The following is a 21,679-nucleotide window of genomic DNA, read 5'->3' as shown; positions in this document are numbered from 1 at the left end:
TAGCTCCTTTTTCTCATCACAACGGTTTAAAAAAATAAATGTATCTATCTTGCATTCTAAATGATTAACCTTAATGATTCTTCTTTGTATTGGCTACTCTATTACTTTCTATTCCCATAGCCACCATATTAGTCTAGGTTCATAGCAAACTTGAAGTGAACATATCGGTTCTGGGCTGAATGGTGTCTCCCCAGAATTCATATGTTGATAACGTGACTATATTAGGAGCTATCACGTGACTATTTAGGTGCTAAAGAAATGATCAAGGTAAAATGAGGTCATTAGGGTGGGCCCTAATCCAGCATGAATGGTGTCCATATAAAAAAAAAAATTAGAAAACAGACACACACAGAGGAAAGGTCATGTGAAGAAAGAGGGAAAAGATGCCATCTACAAGCCAAAGACAGAGGCCCTCAGAAGAAATCAACTCTGCTGATTTCTTCATCTTGCACTTCTAGTCTCTAGAACTGTGAGGAAATACATTTCTATTATTTAAGCTACCCAGTCTGTGGTACATTCTTACAGCAGCCCAAGAAAATTAACACAACATCCATATCATTATTTGATCCATTAACTTAGCCAATAAACCCTTGTTCTCTAGGCACAGTAAAAATCTAATATGTTTTCCTCTTGGTTTGGGGTTTTTATCTCTTTTTTCAATTTCCCTGATGGGAATGGCACACATTAAGCATCATTCCTCCTGATCCTCTGCCCTTCTTTCAATGTTTCCAATCATATCCATCACCTCAGGGCTGTTTTGCAGATGCTCCCCTTCAATCATTCCACTTCAAACCGATTCACTCTATATACTTCTTTAAATTTAAGCTTCCTCTATAAAAAAAAATCCTTGGAATTAAAAAAAAAAACTATTTGGCTCCTTCTAATTTCTATATCAATAATCAATCTTCCTCCTTCAATTTGTATTCTACTTTCTTTTCTAGAAATAGCCTAATTTCCTTTTGAAAGTCATATATTCCCCTCTTCGAAGACGGCCGAATAGGAAGAGTTCTGGTCTGCAGCTTCCAGCGTGATCAACAAAGAAGATGGGTGATTTCTGCATTTCCAACTGAGGTACCTGGTTCATCTCACTGGACTGGTCAGAAAGTGGGTGCAGCCTACGGAGGGCGAGCAGAAGCAGGGCAGGGTATCGCCTCACCTGGGAAGTGCAAGGGGTCAGGGGATTTCCCTTTCCTAGCCAAGGGAAGCCGTGACAGACTGTACCGGAAAAATTGGGACACTGCCACCTAAACACTGCACTTTTCCAATTGTCTTAGCAAATGGCACACCAGATTATATCCCACACCTGGCTCAGCAGGTCCCATGCCCATGGAGCCTTACTCACTGCTAGTCTGAGATTGAACAGCAAGGCAGCAAGCCTGGCTGGGGGATGGGCGTCCACCATTGCTGAGGCTTGAGTAGGTAAACAAAGCAGCAGGGAAGCTCGAACTGGGTGGAGCCCACTTCAGCTCAAGGAGGCCCACCTGCCTCTGTAGACTCCACCTCTGGGGGCAAGGCATAGCTCAATAAAACGGAGCAGAAACTTCTGCAGACTTAAACATCTCGGTCTGACAGTTCTGAAGACAGCAGTGCTTCTCCCAGCACTGTGTTTGAGCTCTGAGAATGGACAGACTACCTCCTCAAGTGGGTCCCTGACCCCCGTGTAGCCTAACTTGGAGACACCTTCCAGTAGGGGCCGACTGACACCTCAGCCAGCTGGGTGTCCCTCTGAGACGAAGCTTCCAGAGGAAGGAACAGGCAGCAATATTTGCTGTTCTGTAATATTTGCTGTTCTGCAGCCTCCGCTGGTGATACCCAGGAAAACAGGGTCTGGAGTGGACCTCCAGCAAACTCCAACAGACCTGCAGCTTAGGGACGTGACTGTTAGAAGGAAAACTAACAAAAAGAAAGGAATAGCATCAACATCAACAAAAAGGACATCCACACCAAAACCCCATCTGTAAGTCACCATCATCAAGACCAAAGGTAGATAAAACCACAAAGATGGGGAGAAACCAGAACCAAAAAGCAAAAATGCTAAAAACTGGACTGCCCCTTCTCCTCCAAAGGATCGCAGCTCCTCGCCAGCAATGGAACAAAGCAGGACGGACAATGACTTTGACAAGCTGACAGAAGTAGGCTTCAGAAAGTCAGTAATAACAAACTTCTCTGAGCTAAAGGAGGATGTTCAAACCCATCGCAAGGAAGCTAAAAACCTTGAAAAAAGTTTAGATGAACGGCAACTAGAACAAACAGTGTAGAGAAGACCTTAAATGACCTGATAGAGTGGAAAACCATGGCACGAGAACTACTTGACACATGCACAAGCTGCAGTAGCCAATTCGATCAAGTGGAAAAAAGGGAATCAGTGATTGAAGATCAAATTCATCAAATGAAGCAAGAAGAGAAGTTTAGAGAAAAAAGAGTAAAAAGAAATGAACAAAGCCTCCAAGAAATATGGGACTATGTGAAAAGATCAAATCTATGTTTGATTGGTGTACCTGAAAGTGACGGGCAGAATGGAACCAAGCTGGAAAACAGTCTTCAGGTTATTATCTGGGAGAACTTCACCAACCTAGCAAGGCAGGCCAACATTCAAATTAAGGAAATACAGAGAACACTACAAAGATGCTCCTCGAGAAGAGCAACTCGAAGACACATAATTGTCAGATTCACCAACGTTGAAATGAAGTGAAAAAATGCTAAGAACAGCCAGAGAGAAAGGTCAGGTTACCCACCAAGGGAAGCCCATCAGACTAATGACAGATCTCTTGGCAGAAACCTTACAAGCCAGAAGAGAGTGGGGGCCAATATTCAACATTCTTAAAGAAAAGAATTGTCAACCCAGAATTTCATATCCAGCCAAACTAAGCTTCGTAAGTAAAGGAGATATAAAATCCTTTACAGACAAGCAAATGCTGAGAGATTTTGTCACCATCAGGCCTGCCTTACGAGAGGTCCTGAAGGAAGCACTAAACGTGCAAAGGAACAACCAGTACCAGCCACTGCAAAAACATGCCAAATTGTAAAGACCATCGATGCTAGGAAGAAACTCCATCAACTAATGGGCAAAATAACCAGCTAACATCATAATGACAGGATCAAATCCACACATAACAATATTAACCTTAAATGTAAATGCGCTAAATGCTCCAATTAAAAGACACAGACTGGCAAATTGGATAAAGTCGTCAAGACCCATCAGTGTGCTGTATTCAGGAGACCCATCTCACGTGCAGAGACACACACAGGCTCAAAATAAAGGGATGGAGGAAGATCTACTCAGCAAATAGAAAGCAAAAAAAAGCAGGGGTTGCAATCCTAGTCTCTGATAAAAGAGACTTTAAACCAACACAGATCAAAAGAGACAAAGAAGGCCATTACATAATGGTAAAGGAATCAATTCCACAAGAAGAGCTAACCTAAATATATATGCACCCAATACAGGAGCGCCTAGATTCATAAAGCAAGTCCTGAGAGACCCAAAAAGAGACTTAGACTCCCACACAATAATAATGGGAGACTTTAACACCTCACTGTCAATATTAGACATATCGACGAGACAAAGTTAACAAGGATATCCAGGACTTGAACTCAGCTCTGCAACAAGCAGACCTAATAGACATCTACAGAACTCTCTGCCCCAAATCAACAGAATATACGTTCTTTTCAGCACTATACCACACTTATTCCAAAATTGGCCACATAGTTGGAAGTAAAGCACTCCTCAGCAAATGTAAAAGAAGAGAAATTATAACAAACTGCCTCTCAGACCACAGTGCAATCAAATTAGAATTCAGGATTAACAAACTCACTCAAAAACCGCACAACTACATGGAAACGGAACAACCTACTCCTGAATGACTACTGGGTAAATAACGAAATTAAGGCAGAAATAAAGATGTTCTTTCAAACCAATGGGAACAAAGACACAATGTACCAGAATCTCTGGGACACATTTAAAGCAGTGTGTCAAGGGAAATTTATAGTAGTAAATGCCCACAAGAGAAAGCAAGAAAGATCTAAAATCAACACCCTAACATCACAATTAAAAGAACTAGAGAAGCAAGAGCAAACAAATTCAAAAGCTAGCAGAAGGCAAGAAATAACTAAGATCAGAGCAGAACTGAAGGAGATAGAGGCATAAAAAAACCTTCAAAAAGTCAATGAATCCAGGAGTTGGTTTTTTGAAAGGATAAACAAAATTGATAGACTGCTAGCAAGACTAATAAGAAAAGAGAGAAGAATCAAATACACACAATAAAAAATGATGAAGGGGATATCACCACTGATCCCACAGAAATACAAACTACCGTCAGAGAATACCATAAACACCTCTACGCAAATAAACTAGAAAATCTACAAGAAATGGATAAATTCCTGGACACATACACCCTCCCAAGACTAAACCAGGAAGAAGTTGAATCCCTGAATAGACCAATAACAGCCTCTGAAATTGAGGCAATAATTAATAGCCTACCAACCAAAAAAAGTCCAGGACCAGACGGATTCACAGCCAAATTCTACCAGAGGTACAAAGAGGAGATGGTACCATTCCTTCTGAAACTATTCCAATCAATAGAAAAAGACGGAATCCTCCCTAACTCATTTTATGAGGCCAGCATCATCCTGATACCAAAGCATGGCAGAGACTCAACTAAAAAAGAGAATTTTAGACCAATATCCCTGATGAACATCGATGCAAAAATCCTCAATAAAATACTGGCAAACCAATCCAGCAGCACATCAAAAAGCTCATCCACCATGATGAAGTGGGCTTCATCCCTGGGATGCAAGGCTGGTTCAACATATGCAAATCAATAAATGTAATCCAGCATATAAACAGAACCAATGACAAAAACCACATGATTATCTCAATAGATGCAGAAAAGGCCTTCAACAAAATACAACAGCCCTTCATGCTAAAAACTCTCAATAAATTAGGTATTGATGGAACGTATCTCAAAATAATAAGAGCTATTTATGACAAACCCACAGGGAATATCATACTGAATGGGCAAAAACTGGAAGCATTCCCTTTGTAAACCAGCACAAGACAGGGATGCCCTTTCTCACCACTCCTATTCAACATAGTGTTGGAAGTTCTGGCCAGGGAAATCAAAGAAGAGAACGAAATAAAGGGCATTCAATTAGGAAAAGAGGAAGTCAAATTGTCCCTGTTTGCAGATGACATGATTGTATATTTAGAAAACCCCATCGTCTCAGCCCAAAATCTCCTTAAGCTGATAAGCAACATCAGCAAAGTCTCAGGATACAAAATCAATGTGCAAAAATCACAAGCATTCTTATACACCAATAACAGACAAGCAGAGAGCCAAATCATGAGTGAACTCCCATTCACAATTGCTACAAAAAGAATAAAATACCTAGGAATCTAACTTACAAGGGATGTGAAGGACCTCTTCAAGGAGAACTACATACTACTGCTCAACGAAATAAAAGAGGACACAAACAAATGGAAGAACATTGCATGCTCATGAATAGGAAGAATCAATATCATGAAAATGGCCATACTGTCCAAGGTAATTTATAAATTCAATGCCATCCTCATCAAGCTACCAATGACTTTCTTCACAGAATTGGAAAAAACTACTTTAAAGTTCATATGGAACCAAAAAAGAGCCCGCATTGCCAAGATAATCCTAAGCAAAAAGAACAAAGCTGGAGGCATCATGCTACCTAACTTCAAACTATGCTACAAGGCTACAGTAACCAAAACAGCATGGTACTGATAACAAAACAGATATATAGACCAATGGAACAGAACAGAGGCCTCAGAAATGACACCAAACGTCTACAACCATCTGATCTTTGACAAACCTGACAAAAACAAGAAACGGGGAAAGGATTCCCTGTTTAATAAATGGTGCTGGGAAAACTGGCTAGCCATATGTAGAAAGCTGAAACTGGATCCCTTCCTTACACCTTATACAAAAATTAATTCAAGATGGATTAAAGGCTTAAATGTTAGACCTAAAACCATAAAAACCCTAGAAGAAAACCTAGGCAATACCATTCAGGACATAGGCATGGGCAAGGACTTCATGACTAAAACAACAAAAGCAATGGCAACAAAAGCCAAAATAGACAAATGGGATCTAATTAAACTAAACAGCTTCTTTACAGCCAAGGAAACTACCACCAGAGTGAACAGGCAACCTACAGAATGGGGGAAAATGTTTGCAATCTACTCATCTGACAAAAGGCTAATATCCAGAATCTACAAAGAACTTAAACAAATTTACAAGAAAAAAATCAAACAACCCTGTCAAAAAGTGGGAAAAGGATATGAACAGACACTTTTCAAAAGAAGACATTTATGCAGCCAACAGACACATGAAAAAACTGCTCATCATCACTGGTCATCAGAGAAATGCAAATCAAAACCACAGTGAGATACCATCTCACGCCAGTTAGAGTGGTGATCATTAAAAAGTCAGGAAACAACAGGTGTTGGAGAGGATGTGGAGAAACAGAAACACTTTTACACTGTTGGTGGGACTGTAAACTAGTTCAACCATTGTGGAAGACAGTGTGATGATTCCTCATGGATCTAGAACTAGAAATACCATTTGACCCAGCGATCCCATTACTGGGTATATACCCAAAGGATTATAAATCATGCTACTATAAAGACACATGCACATGTATGTTTATTGTGGCACTGTTCACAATAGCAAAGACTTGGAACCAACCCAAATGTCCATCACTGATAGACTGGATTAATAAAATGTGGCACATATACACCATGGAGTATTACGCAGCCATAAAAAATGATGAGTTCATGTCCTTTGTAGCAACATGGATGAAGCTGGAAACCATCATTCTGAGCAACTATTGCAAGGACAGAAAACCAAACACTGCATATTCTCACTTATAGGTGGGAACTGAACAATGAGAACACTTGGACATAGGGCGGGGAACATCACACACTGGGGCCTGTCATGGGGTGGGGGGATCAGGGAGGGATAGCATTAGGAGAAATATCTAATGTAAATAACGAGTTAATGGGTGTAGCAAACCAACACGGCACATGTATACATATGTAACAAACCTGCACGTTGTGCACAGGTACCATAGAACTTAAAGTATAATTAAAAAAAGAAAGAAAGTCATATATTAAAAATATGTATTTCTTATGCTGGAAATTCTATGGTCTTTCCTTAGGAAATAAAAAAAAATTTCCTGAACTATCACATGTAGTTTTTTTTAGCCAAAAATTACTTTTAAATGTTTGTGGAAATGGAAATAATTTTGGCTTACACTGTATTCAAGTCAACTCTAACCTGCTAAGATACTAACATTTAAGATATCCCCAGAAGAGTCACACCAGGTGGGCCATGCTTAAGACCAGTTAGGTCTATTCTCACAACTACATTCTAAACAAATTAATACCTGAAATAAAGGAAACGGTCTAAAAGTTAAAAAGCAAGTAAACAAATAGACAAAACTAAGCTTTCAACACATACTCATACATTTAAAATACACATATTTCAAAGGTATTTTAAATAACTAAAGAGAAAGTGTTATGCTTGCAATATCACATTTTGCATCATAGTCTATTCGCTTCTGCTAGCAAGATTGGTACTAAAAGCAGGCACTGAATACTAATTTTAACAATACAAAACAACTGTTTTCATCTTTATACAGAACAAATATTAATTGTTTTCACACACGACTCTGTTTCTGTCAATATAATTATAGGTGATTACAATGTCAATTAATGAGAACTATATTATATCTTCACTAGATTGAAACAAAACTTTTAAACAAAATGGGTTCTACTTTATTGACAGAATTTCTAAAGAAAACAAAGTTTATACAAAGCCAATAATAAATTAATACCCTTCAAATATGTGTCATAAGATTATGAAAGCCATAATACCTATTTCTCTGGATTGTTCAGTCAGATAATATAAGAACAATAAATATTATAACATGTTATTATAATTTTTAACCAATTTTTATCTTTAGACTTAAACGACTACACAAAGACAAAAGAAAATAAATGCAGATGATTACAGTTTACTAGTCTGGAACATATTCTATTGCTGAAAGATGAGGAAAAGTATTATGAAAATCAGAGAGAAAACTGGTCTATCAGTCTGGATTTTATTTTTCATTTGTAAGAATCAAGAAACTCAAAGTAAATAGGCTTAAACAATTTTTTAAGGGAAGAGAAAGATTTATTGGCTCATATCAAGGAGCAGATTTATATTCACACACAGCCTAATCCAGAACTGAAATATAACCAGAATCCTCCTTAACTTTTCTTCCTCTGGGTTGCTTAATTTTTAGGCTTCACATGGTAGCCCCTGAGAAATGCTAGGCTCTCCCTTGAATCTTTAATACTTATAAACCTCAATAATGACATCACTAAGCTCAAAGGAGAAAAGAAAGTATTTACCCCAACATTCCCACCAAAATCCTCCTGGGGTTTATTCTAATTGAACCAGTTTGGGTCACATGCCCTAAATGATACACTCCACATGGCTTGAGTTAACTCAGTGTCACCTCTGGAACTAAGTGTGAAGTCAACCCATTAGGGAATGTTGCCAGGAAAAGGGGAGCATGGATATTGGCCAGCAAACCACCACTATAAAAGGGTATGGCAAATCCCCAAATGCTGAACATATTTTTTCAGTATCAACTTCTGCTTTTCAAGCCAACTTTTAAAAATAATGTTAAAGAAATTTGCTTACCTTGATTGTATTGATTTTATATAGCTGCATAACAAAAAACTTGGAGACTTAAAATAATACCCAGATGGAAGGGAGCCATGGGGCAAGGACCTCAGACTGGCCTCTAGTGGCTGAGAGTGGGCCCCAGTTGACAACCACCAAAAAAATCAAGACAACCACCATAAGAAATTGAATTATGACAAAACAAAATGAGCTTGGAAGTGGACCCCAAGCTCTCAGTGGCAATGTAGCCCAGACAACACATTCATTTTAGCTTTTTTCACATTCATTACCACCATACATGGCTTAACTGAGCCCTCTACTTTGGGTGTCACAAAGCTAAAATGAAAGTGTTGTCTGGGCTACATTCCACTGAGAGCTTGGGGTCCACTTCCAAGCTCATTTTGTTTTGTCATAATTCAGTTTCTTATGGTGGTTGTCCTGGTTTTCTTGCTGGTTTTCAACTGGGGACCACTCTCAGCCACCAGAGGCCAGTCTCAGGTCCTTGCCCCATGGCTCCCTTCCATCTCAAAACCAACAATAGAGAACCTCTCTCAAGTTGAATCCTTCTCACATCTCAACTCTATCTGACTTCTGTCTCTGATCTCTAGAAACAGATTTAAAGGGCTCACATAATTAGATGAGATTACCCAGATAATCTCCCTAATTTAAGGATCTTAATTCATCTGCATTTGGGATCTTAATTTATCTGCAAAATCTCTTCATAGCAGTACCTACATTAGTGTTTGGCAGAATAACTGGGTGAAGATGTATAGGTACACCTGGGTCCAGAAATCTTGGGGACTATCTTTGAATTCTGCTGCCCACATTAGTGTATATATATTAATATATACACTATATATATAGATATACATACAAACACATATATACATATGTATATATACACATACATATAAACACACATGTACATATATATATATATATATACACACACACACACAGCTTTTAAGAAGTATGGGATGAGAATGGGCTGAAAGAAATGGAGGCAGATTTTGTTTTCTTAATAAATCCATTTGTTTTTTGGAACTACCACAAAAAAAAAGAAGTCTGTGGCACAAGGGAAATAGTCTAAAATTTTAAATTGCATGAAAAATAGAAAAGTAGAACCAAAGAGAACAAACTGGATGTTATGGTTCTTGTTTTGATTGGCTTTTTGGGTTTTGGTTGGCTTTCTGGTTTTTGTTTTGCTTTGCTTTTTTAGCAATTCAAGTGACAAATCTGGAACCTTAAATCAAAGTTGTTTTTAAGGGGGAAGAAAGTTTATCTTTCAGAAAGGAGAATACAATTACATAATAACTAAATTTGGAGAATAAGTCAAGCTCATTCTATGCTTTCTTAGAAAATAAAGAGGTAAAGCCAAAGAAATCTTCCCTAAAAACTCCAAATCAAATATTAGTTTATGGAAGTTCTAATTATCTTGGATATTTTCCGGTTAAAAGCATGTCTTGTTAAATGTCTCAGCTGTACAATATATTTTTAAAACGAAGAGAGAGAATGAGCAGAATGAACTACTTCTAGTCTTTTAAGAAACAAAGCTGCTCTTATATTTTCACTTCGGGTTGGTGATGTAAAAGTAAAGCACTGCCCCCTAGGGGAACAAGGACCTTCTAGAGCAGGCAGCTATTTCACAATCATGTAATATTACACACATAATGTCCTAATTTCACGTAGAAGTTCTTCCTTAGGGCATAGAAGAAAAATAGAAAATTGTTGCAGTGTTCTTACACTGCTAAAAAAATTTTAAAGACATTTCGGATTTTTTTTCAAGAGATTACAGATTTGCTAAACTGTAATTTGGGGGGAGCAATTCATTTATAAGCTTTCAAATAATATTTTTGCATTGCAATTATAGAATAAACATTTGTCTTAGAGAATAGGAAGTTTTTAGTCTTTCTTCGTATAATTTTTTTTGTATAGACAGAGGTCTCTCTATGTTGCCCAGGCTAGTCTCAAACTCCTGGCCTCAAGTGATCCTCCCACCTCAACCTCCCAAAGTGCTAGGATTACAGATGTGAGCCACTACACCCAGACTAGTCTTTCTTAAAATGTGCAGCTTTACATCTACCAGACTTTTTCCACAATTATTACAACAGAACTATGTGTAAAACATATATGATCTTATCTAAAATTATAAAGAAAAGTGGGAAACAAAATTGACCCACATTATTTTGCTACTATAGTCAAACTTACTATTAAGTAAGAAACATAGGAAATCTAAAATTTCAACGGCTAGATTTGGCAAATAATGTCAAAAATTTCCCCATTACCAGAAGAATTCAGCATACTCACATTGTCTCTGAAGTCAAAATCAGAAACTATAACAAATCATTCAAATGTCTAGGTCTCTGTTTTTAATATAATTAATTGGGTGTTTTCAAATTATTCTCCCCAGAACCACAACTAGGAAGATTTCTGGGTACTTATCTATGCTTCTACCAGAGCAGTCTTTATTTTATCTTCCTTTGGGGTTCCGTACAAACTTTAAACAGAAGAAATGGTTCCTTAGGGCTTTAAAAAAGAAGGAAGGAAGGAATGAAAGGAGGGAAAGGAGACAGGGAGGAAAAGAGAAGGAAGACGGGAAGGGAGAAGAAAAAGCAGCTTGAAAACTGTTGGGGGTGGTCTCTTTAAATTCCTCTCTTGTACAACTCTATTTCCTTCATTTTTGTCTCTGTAGGGATGGCAGCAGCAAGGGTATGGATGCCTCAGGCTAGTTCCTAAAATAAGAGATCATACCAAGTACAAACTCGAGCCAGGCACAAAGGGATAAAATCCTGGTAGGGCATTCTACGCATGTTCTTGGTGTGGATTCTACATTATAGAAAAGACTCTTACAAAAACACAGTTCATTTGAAGGTTGTCACTAAGAAAAAAATAAAATACACAGTAGAAGAGCACTTTACAATGGGGGCAAAGCACACTGTATGATAAGAAAGATGTCATCATGTAACATGGTATTTTTCTTCCTCTGCGCATATCTGCCAGCCAGCTCACACTGATTTTTATAATTAGACATGTCCCTCTTCCTTCCTGTCTCACCCCAAGTGCCATGGTATATTTACAGCACTACAAATATGTCACAAGATAGCACGGTGAAACATTTTATTGAACTATTAAGGAAAATTGCCAACAGAAGTTTCTGTTCTGCCTCTGTTGATTTTCCACAAGCAAAGGATTCAACTACTCTTTAGGACAGGATCTGAAAAGCACAGTCTTTTCTCCATCTTCAGAATCAACCATACTGTACCATAAAAGTTTCAATCAACTGTTTTGAATGCAAAGATTATTTGACCAGGGCATGCAGAATTTTAGGATATAAACTATTTGTACTCATTTAAACGTGAAATCCAAACTGGCCAGGCTTACCCCACAAAACTGGCTTGTTTTCATTCTTGCTCCACGAGGCAGTTACTGTTAACAGTAGGTAGCTAGTCAGGTATGAGCAGGAGAGGAGAGGGCTCCCACACACACACACACACACACACCAGGAGTGTTTGGCGAACATCAGGTGATGGTCAGGCACGTGTAAACTGTTTCTCTAATGTAATAAGTGGTCACAGCTGGCACCAGGGAAAGCCCTCTCCTAAAAGATAGAAAACACCTGAAACCGATCAGCAGCTTCCCAATAAGACCTCAGGAGTGGAGAGAAGTAAGGCAAGACCCCAGAAGTACGTTAATCTATAAAACCCCATGTCAAGAGGTCAAGCTGTGCACTTGGTTTCTCAAGTCATCCCCTTGGTCCTCTTCCCAGTTGTACTTTCCTTCTTTTCTTCTCTTTCCTTTCCTTATTGTTCTAAAGCTTTTTAATAAATGTTCACTCCCGCTCTGAAACATGCCTTAGTCTCTCCTTCTGCCTTATGTACCCCAGTCGAATCCTTTCTTCTGAGAAGGCAAGAATTGAAGTTGCTGCAGACCTGTATGGATATGCCACCAGTAACTCGGGGTAACTTAGATCTCTGCTAGCACTGACATTACCACATGTGGCAGCACCTCCACAGAAGAAATAAAACTCTTCTTGAATAAGTTTTAGAATATCTCTTTCACTTTCTCCTGACATTCAGAGGTTGCTTACTACCCTAAAGTTTTGATGAGGAAGCAATTCAGAAGGCCTTCCATTTCCTTACCCCTGCAGTTAAGCCAAATCCCATCAGTGCTCCACCTCTTCAGCCTCCATCCTCTCCCATCCTCTCCTCCAGACCCACCTGATAGGCCCTAAATCCCTTCTTCCCCCAGCTCAGTCAATGCATCTTCATCTACTACAAAATAATCTGCCTTTATATAAGAGGGTTTAAAAACAACTCTCCCAATTAAGAAAATGTCTGATACGATTAAGCAGAAATACATTTAGAATATACATAAAATTAGAAAATAAGATTTTATCCCAGAACTTCTTCCAAAAAAAGAACAGAGATGTTTTAAAATTGTTGATCATTTGTGTCACACCCAGCTCTCAATCCAAATCCTATCCATGATTTTCTTTCTCACAAGCTTGGAAGAAATAATAATATTATGTTAACATCTTCAATAAATCATTTTTATAATGTAAGCATGCTTTTCAAAGATTTCCCTAAATATGATCAAATCCTTTGTGTCTGGCTGCATGGCTGGTGAAACAATCTATAAAACAAATATTGAGGTTCTGAGAATGTCCAAAGCTTCCTGGAGGAAAGAAAATGAGTCTAGCATGGTCTGAATATCTGTTGTATCCTCTTAGAATTCCTATGTTGAAACCAAATTTCCTTGTGGTGATATTAAGAAGTGGAGCCTTTGGGAGGTGAATAGGTCATAAAGACTGTGCCCTTGTGAATGGGATTAGTGCCCTTACAAAAGAGGCCCGAGGGAGCTTTTTCAGCCCTTTTCTGCCATGTGAGGACACAGCAAGAAGGCATCATTTATGAGGCAGAGAGCGAGACACCAAATCTACCAGCACCTTGGTCTTAGACTTTAAAGCCTCCAGAACTGTGAGCAGTAAATCTCTGTTGTTTATAAATTACTCACTCAAAGGTATTTTGTTATAGCAGCTTGCATGGACTAAGACAGAGGCCAACTACTGTTCCTTGTTGAGAACCAAATGTCCCCAAATTATGTATTATTCTTGTACCATTATAACAATAATTCATATTTATTGTGTATTTACCATGTGCCACATACTGAAAAAGCACTTGTTTACATATTAACCAACTCTAAGACTATGATTATCAGCAGCATCTTACAGAGGAGGAAGAGGAACACAAACAGGTTAAGTGATCTGCCTATATTCACTAGCAAATGAGTGGCACAGCTAGGATTTAAACCCAGGCAGTCTGGTTCCAGGCCTCAACTATTAATGAATATACTGAGATGCCTCCAAAAAGTCTACTGAGAAGTGGTGGTGTGCCTAGACTCTAAGAACACTACAGAGATTTCCCTCTCCTAGCAACATAGCCCTCAGAATTGTGTACCACCCAGGGACTTTTATTTAGAATGACAATAAATACTTTGTTTAAAAAATGAGAATAGATATAGGTAATGGTTCTAATGCTATGGTTAGAAATTCTTTGATTAACAGTGCAAGAGGAGAAACATTTGAAGGTCATAGATTAATTCTCTGAATATTGTTCTTATAAGTTTCAAAACAGAAAAAGGATTATTATGCGTGGAACTTGATAAAGAACTCAGTCTTCTCAAAATGAATCTATTTCTTCTGCATTTTGTGAAAATCTTTTACATTCCTAATGTAAGTTTTCTCATTCCTAAAAATTTCTTTAAAATTCAAACAACAGAATAAAATAGCATAAAAAAGAGAAGAAACTTAAGTTGCGGTAAAAGCATAGAAAATATCACTCTTAATCAGCAAAACAAAAATCTCACCTTAGAAACACAAACAATTTATCCATATTAGGAGAAATGGTTAACAAATTTGAAGTTGCAATATGAAATGATTCATTCTGTTTGTCTTTAAAAAGGTGTGTGTTTCATGGTGATATTATAAATAATAGATTGAAATAAAATGGCCCATTTAGTACTGCATTGGACAACTAAAATCCACATAAATTAAACTATTTTAAAATAAATGTAACATATCCTTTATAGGAATCTGACTTTAGAAACTACATTATTCTTAAGTCTATCAATTAACAGCAAAGAGATTCCTCTATGCTGAGGGCCTTGAAAAGCCTGACGTTTTAAGAAAATTTTCTTTTAAAAAAAGTAACAAAGTTATTATTTTGTACAAAAGTGCACTTTTTTTAGAATGAGAAATCACAACAAATTATAGATTTTTAAGAAGCTGAAAAATATAAACATCACAGCAATTTAAACAAATAATATTTTCTGTCTGCTAGACAAATCTCCATAATACATTTTTCTTATATTCTTTTGGCTGCATACTCTCTGACCACTTCTTATACCAATTATTAGAAAATATCATTTTCTAGAATGACAAGAAAGCTAATTTTGTCTTTTTTCCAGCATGTCAATCTTTAAAAAGGACCCCTCACATGCCTTAAAGTTTAAGCTTTATTACTTTTATGGTAAAGTCCCCTCTGCTTTGGACTAAAGTTGTCAAACAGTTTTGAAAAATATATAAAAAGAAAACAAACATTTTATTGATGCATAATCTTGCTATTTTTTTATTTTTAAGACAGAGTCTCACTCTGTTGCCCAGGCTAGAGTGCAATGGTGCAATTTCGGCTCACTGCAACCTCCGCCTCCCAGGTTCAAAAGATTATCCTGCCTCAGCCTCCCACACAGCTGTGATTACAGGCATGAGCCACCACGCCCGGCTAATTTTTGTATTTTTAGTAGAAACGGGGTTTCACCATGTTGCCCAGGCTGGTCTCGAACTCCTGGCCTCAAGGGATCCACCAGCCTCAGCCTCCCAAACTGCTGGAATTACGGATGTAAGCCACCACACCTGGCCTATTATTTTGATTTATAATTGAGATACTCTATTCAACAATTCTTTTTAAAGCATATTACTTCTTAAGAACTCCATACTAAATTATTTCCATTTTCATTTCATGGGTGAGTTTAAAAACATATTCTGGTGATTAACCATTTTCCAACTCTCATCCTGAAAGGGAAATAAAAATGATTTTTTATACCTTCACCCTTTCTTGAAAGTATTATAGATGTTTGAAACAAAAGCCTGCAATAACACAGCTCTTTGCAATTTCGGCAGAAAAGGTACATACCCTGTGTTGTTTTCCATTAATGGTTACCAATGAAAATACATAAGGAAATGTATCTAATTTTCATATTTTTTCTAAGCATTGAGGTCCTCACAGGTCTTTCAGTTATATGATAAACCTAAAGGAAATTTCATCATCTGTGTGTGATTCCTACCCAGAGATTAAGTATTACATGCAGAATTGTTTAGAGCTCTTGAAAATGCTGTCATCATCAGTTTAATTTTAGATTTATGTTATTTGTGTTTGCATTATTTAATTTTACATCTATTTTATTTACATTCAGTAAATATAGCTACCAATCTTCCCTCCAAATAACTCACCCTCTCCCATTTTTAATTATATGTAAAAAATATACATAAACATGTCAAAGGCAGAAACTATGAAATTTAATTATCATTGAAAATGTCATCTGAAATCCTAATTTTTCAGTTTTAATGGCAGACTAAAAGAATCCATTCATTCCCCGATGTCTATCAAGGGAACACTTATTCCATTTAACCTGTGCTCACCAGAAAGATATAAAAAACATCCAAAAGAAAAACAGTTAAGTACCACTTGATTAAAGCTCAGATGGTATATTTTTTTATATAATGGTTAAAGTGATTATTTATCTATCTACTTTGAAATTTGCAATAATACCTAGAACAATATTTGAAGAAAAAAGATCTGAAGTCACTGACAGCCAATTAAAGTTTCTCTCAATATGATTTTTTTAATGTTCTGATCAACAAGAACAACTAAACATAAGTCTTGGCTTAGTAATTAAAGCATTACTTGAACAAATTGAGGAAATGCAGGAGTGAATCAAAATTATATTTGAAAACAAAATATTTTATATAATTATATAAGAAATAAAATTAGGATAATTCAGTTAAATTTCAAGAAAGACATAATAATAAGATACAAGAATGTTGTGGGGTTTTGCACAACATCCCAATAATGTTCCTCACTACTTTCATTTCTACATATTTATTGCACATTTAATACTTAACTTTTTAGTTATACTAAGCAAAGTAAATGACTGTGGTATTCATTTATTTACTGTGTGGTTAATGTAATGAATAAAATGTGCTCTATGTGCAAAAAAACAGGTTCAAATATTTAATCAGTAGTTGCCAAAACTATTTAAAGTTATTTTTCTCAAAAACTATGTCGGTTGTGTGGAACTTTTATAAAAATAGAAATTTTGTGTTCATTAGTTTTCATTACTAATGTAATTTTAAATTGCAAGACTAAAGCAGCTGGCAACTAGAGCCAAATTTCACAAGTCACATTTATCAGTCCACAAATATTGACATTATGGCTCTATCTCACTTGACTTGTGAAATTCTGCTATTCCTGATTTCCAAGGTACCATGATAGGCTTATAAAAACTTTGCTGACACATTTGTCCTTACCATGTAAAAAAATCAAATGAGTTGCACTTTACTGTCAGCACAATTTAGGTTTCTTGGTAAAGACTTTGTAGATATTTTTCCCAGAAAAGCCCTAAATACAAAATAGACCATTCATATTGTCCATAACAGTATCTAGTTTTTATATTTTCTATAAGTCAATGTACACAGGCTTGCTCTATAAATATGATCCCAATGCTTTCTAAGTCAAACATATCCTCATAAAATTCTGAGATCCTACAGTTTTCCTCTAACATTAAGCTCTCAATTTCTTACAATATGTAAATTTATATTTTTACATTACATTTTTGGGGTACGTTACATTTACATTTCTAGTAGAGTAAATATTCTTTATTTGCAACTTTGCAAAGTACTAGGAATAAATGGGCTTTAGAAAGTACACATCATAAAATAGAAAATTAGCATAATATGAACACCCTGTTACAAAATGCAGTCCAAGAACAAAGCATTTGCCAAGAAAGCACTCTAATTTTACCATTTCCTTCTTACTTATTTCTCCTGTCTCCACAGGATGTGCACGGTCAACAAAGAAAAGACAATCAACATCTCTGTTCCACTAATATATCTTTACTTTCAATAGTATATGTGGTAGAGAGACAATTCTACCTTGTAAGTGGATGATAACAAGGATCTGAGGAATGAGGCCAAAGTCTCAAATTTATCCCCATATGTTCCTTGGTAATATCCCAAGCCAGAACAGCTCTGCCTTGCCCATACAGTTCCTGTAAGAGAACTGTTACCTTAAAATTAACCTAGCCTGTAATTTTAGGGAAGAAAATCAGTAACCTAATCTATTCAGGATAAAACAAGTTAATAAAACAATTAGAACTCAATGAGTTTCAGTGACAACTAGAGATATTTAATTATTGAAATACCACGACTACATCTAATACTTCATGGTTTGTTACATTTTTGTTTATCATTTGCTCTGCATGACCAGCCTATGAGACTGGGAGGTCAAAGTTTACCACAGCTTACAAATAAGGAAACTGAGGATCAGAGAATTTAAGCAATTTGCTTAAGTTCATATGGGTAGTAACAGAAGAGAGGTAGAAGCCAAGCCTGTTAATGATGCTTTCAGAAATATTTCTACCACTGGTGAATCCATTTCTTTAGATTTAATTTCACAAGATAATTACTAGAAAAAAACTTTTCAAAAAAGCACCTATTATGTGGTTTCACTATGCTCAAAACAATGCTTAAATCCTTTACTGTTTCTTTATCAAAACATGGCCAGAGATGGTGGGTCATGCCTGTAATCCAATGCTTTCAGAGGCCAGGGCAGGAAGATCACTCGATGCCAGGACACCATGGAATACTATGCAGCCATAAAAAATGATGAGTTCATGTCCTTTGTAGGGACATGGATGAAGCTGGAAACCATCATTCTCAGCAGACTATCGCAAGGACAAAAAACCAAGCACCGCATGTTCTCACTCATAGGTGGGAATTGAACAATGAGAACACATGGACACAGGAAGGGGAACATCACACACTGGGGCCTGTTGTGGGGTGGGGGGATGAGGGAGGGATAGCATTAGGAGATACACCTAATGTTAAATGACAAGTTACTGGGTGCAGCACACCAACATGGTACATGTATACACATGTAACTAACCTGCATGTTGTGCACATGTACCCTAAAACTTAAGGTATAATAAAAAAAATAAAAAAATAAAAAATGATTTTAAAAAAAGACCACCCTGGGCAACATAATGAGATCCCATCTCTACAAAAGCAAAAAATTAGCTGGGCCTGGTGGTGCATGCCTTTAGTCCCAGCTACTTGAGAGGCGGAGGCAGGCGGATCCGTTGAGCCTAGGTGTTGCAGGCTGCAGTGAACTATGATTAGGCCACTGCTCTCCAGCCTGGGTGACAGAGAGAAAGATTAAATAATTATTTAATAATTAAATAAAAATCAAAAAATTATAATAAAAGAAAGGAAAAAAGAAAACACCATCTGATGAATGCCCCTAAAATCTTTGAGATTTCACTTATAGTACTTCTAGTATATATATTTTTATTTTATAAGTTAAGAAAAGCTGTAAAGGAATGATTTGGTCTTCTCTGGATGTTGCCAATCTCCTATTTTACTACTGAACATGCTGGTGCGACATATGAGGGTAGAACAAGTGGTGTGTTATTATAAAATGAACGCAGGCTGTGATTTTGAACCTGAACTAGGAAACTCGGCAGAGTAATACCAAATCAGTAACAATAAGAAATTCATTTATGATTTTCCTTTATAGTTTGAAACCTGAAGATAATAACATCTACTTTTCCAAACCCTAAAAATATACCCGGTGAGATAAATGTTGGTAGTTACCAGCCAACCTCCACAAATAAAGGTATTTCATTCTCTGAATAAGTCTAAATAGGAAAAAATATGTTTTTAAAATAAAGCATACCCATCAAAAGCTGTTGGTCTATTTGGTAAGGAAACTGAGAAAAATATAAGGAGAAAGAGAATCTGTACAAATAAAAAAAGAAGAAAATCTACTCTCTGCCTCCCTCCATCTTCAACCCTTTATAATCTGATTTCTACTCACAAGATTAAAAGAATATTCTCTGCATAAAATAAATGACATTATTCAGTAGCTTGTTTTCATTCTGTTCCATTTGACCTCTCAGCAGCATGTGATCTGCATATACTTTCTCTATTTCTTAACACTATCCCCTTGGCTTCCAGAACAATTATCTTTCCACGCTGCATTCCCTGGTGTATTCTTTCTTTCTATTTACCAGCTTAAATGTCCATGTTACCTTTATTAGTCTTGCTAGCGGTCTATCAATTTCGTTGATCTTTTCAAAAAACCAGCTGAAAAAGAAGAAAAGAGAGAAGAATCAAATAGACGCAATAAAAAATGATAAAGGGGATATCACCACCAATCCCACAGAAATACAAACTACCATCAGAGAAAACTATAAACACCTCTGTGCAAATAAACTAGAAAATCTAGAAGAAATGGATAAATTCCTGGACACATATACCCTCCCAAGACTAAACCAGGAAGAAGTTGAATCCCTGAATAGACCAATAACAGGCTCTGAAATTGAGGCAATAATTAACAGCTTACCAACCAAAAAAAGTCCAGGACCAGATGGATTCACAGCCGAATTCTACCAGAAGTACAAGGAGGAGCTGGTACCATTCCTTCTGAAACTATTCCAATCAATAGAAAAAGACGGAATCCTCCCTAACTCATTTTACGAGGCCAGCATCATCCTGATAACAAAGCCTGGCAGAGACACAACTAAAAAAGAGAATTTTAGACCAATATCCCTGTTGAACATTGATGCGAAAATCTTCAATAAAATACTGGCAAACCAAATCCAGCAGCACATCAAAAAGCTTATCCACCATGATGAAGTGGGCTTCATCCCTGGGATGCAAGGCTGGTTCAACATATGCAAATCAATAAACGTAATCCAGCATACAAACAGAACCAAAGACAAAAACCACACGATTATCTCAATAGATCCAGAAAAGGCCTTTGACAAAATTCAACAACCTTCATGCTAAAAACTCTCGATAAATTAGGTATTGATGGGACATATCTCAAAATAATAAGAACTATCTATGACAAACCCACAGCCAATATCATACTGAATGGGCAAAAACTGGAAGCATTCCCTTTGAAAACTGGCACAAGACAGGGATGCCCTCTCTCACCACTCCTATTCAACATAGTGTTGGAAGTTCTGGCCAGGGCAATCAGGCAGGAGAGGGAAATAAAGGGTATTCAATTAGGAAAAGAGGAAGTCAAATTGTCTCTGTTTGCAGATGACATGACTGTATATTTAGAAAACCCCATTGTCTCAGCCCAAAATCTCCTTAAGCTGATAAGCAACTTCAGCAAAGTCTCAGGATACAAAATCAATGTGCAAAAACCACAAGCATTCTCTTACACCAATAACAGACAAACGGAGAGCCAAATCATGAGTGAACTCCCATTCACAATTGCTTCAAAGAGAATAAAATATCTAGGAATCCAACTTACAAGGGATGTGAAGGATCTCTTCAAGGAGAACTACAAACCACTGCTCAATGAAATAAAAGAGGATACAAACAAATGGAAGAACATTCCATGCTCATAGGTAGGAAGAATCAATATCATGAAAATGGCCATACTGCCCAAGGTAATTTATAAATTCAATGCCATCCCCATCAAGCTACCAATGACTTTCTTCATAGAACTGGAAAAAAATACTTTAAAGTTCATATGGAACCAAAAAAGAGCCCGCATCGCCAAGTCAATCCTAAGCCAAAAGAACAAAGCTGGAGCCATAATGCTACCTGACTTCAAACTATACTACAAGGCTACAGTAACCAAAACAGCATGGTACTGGTACCGAAACAGAGATATAGACCAAAG

The sequence above is a fragment of the Symphalangus syndactylus genome, chromosome 11 (genome assembly GCF_028878055.3).
Source record: "Symphalangus syndactylus isolate Jambi chromosome 11, NHGRI_mSymSyn1-v2.1_pri, whole genome shotgun sequence".
Lineage (NCBI taxonomy): Eukaryota > Metazoa > Chordata > Mammalia > Primates > Hylobatidae > Symphalangus > Symphalangus syndactylus.
This window is presented reverse-complemented; position numbering follows the sequence as displayed.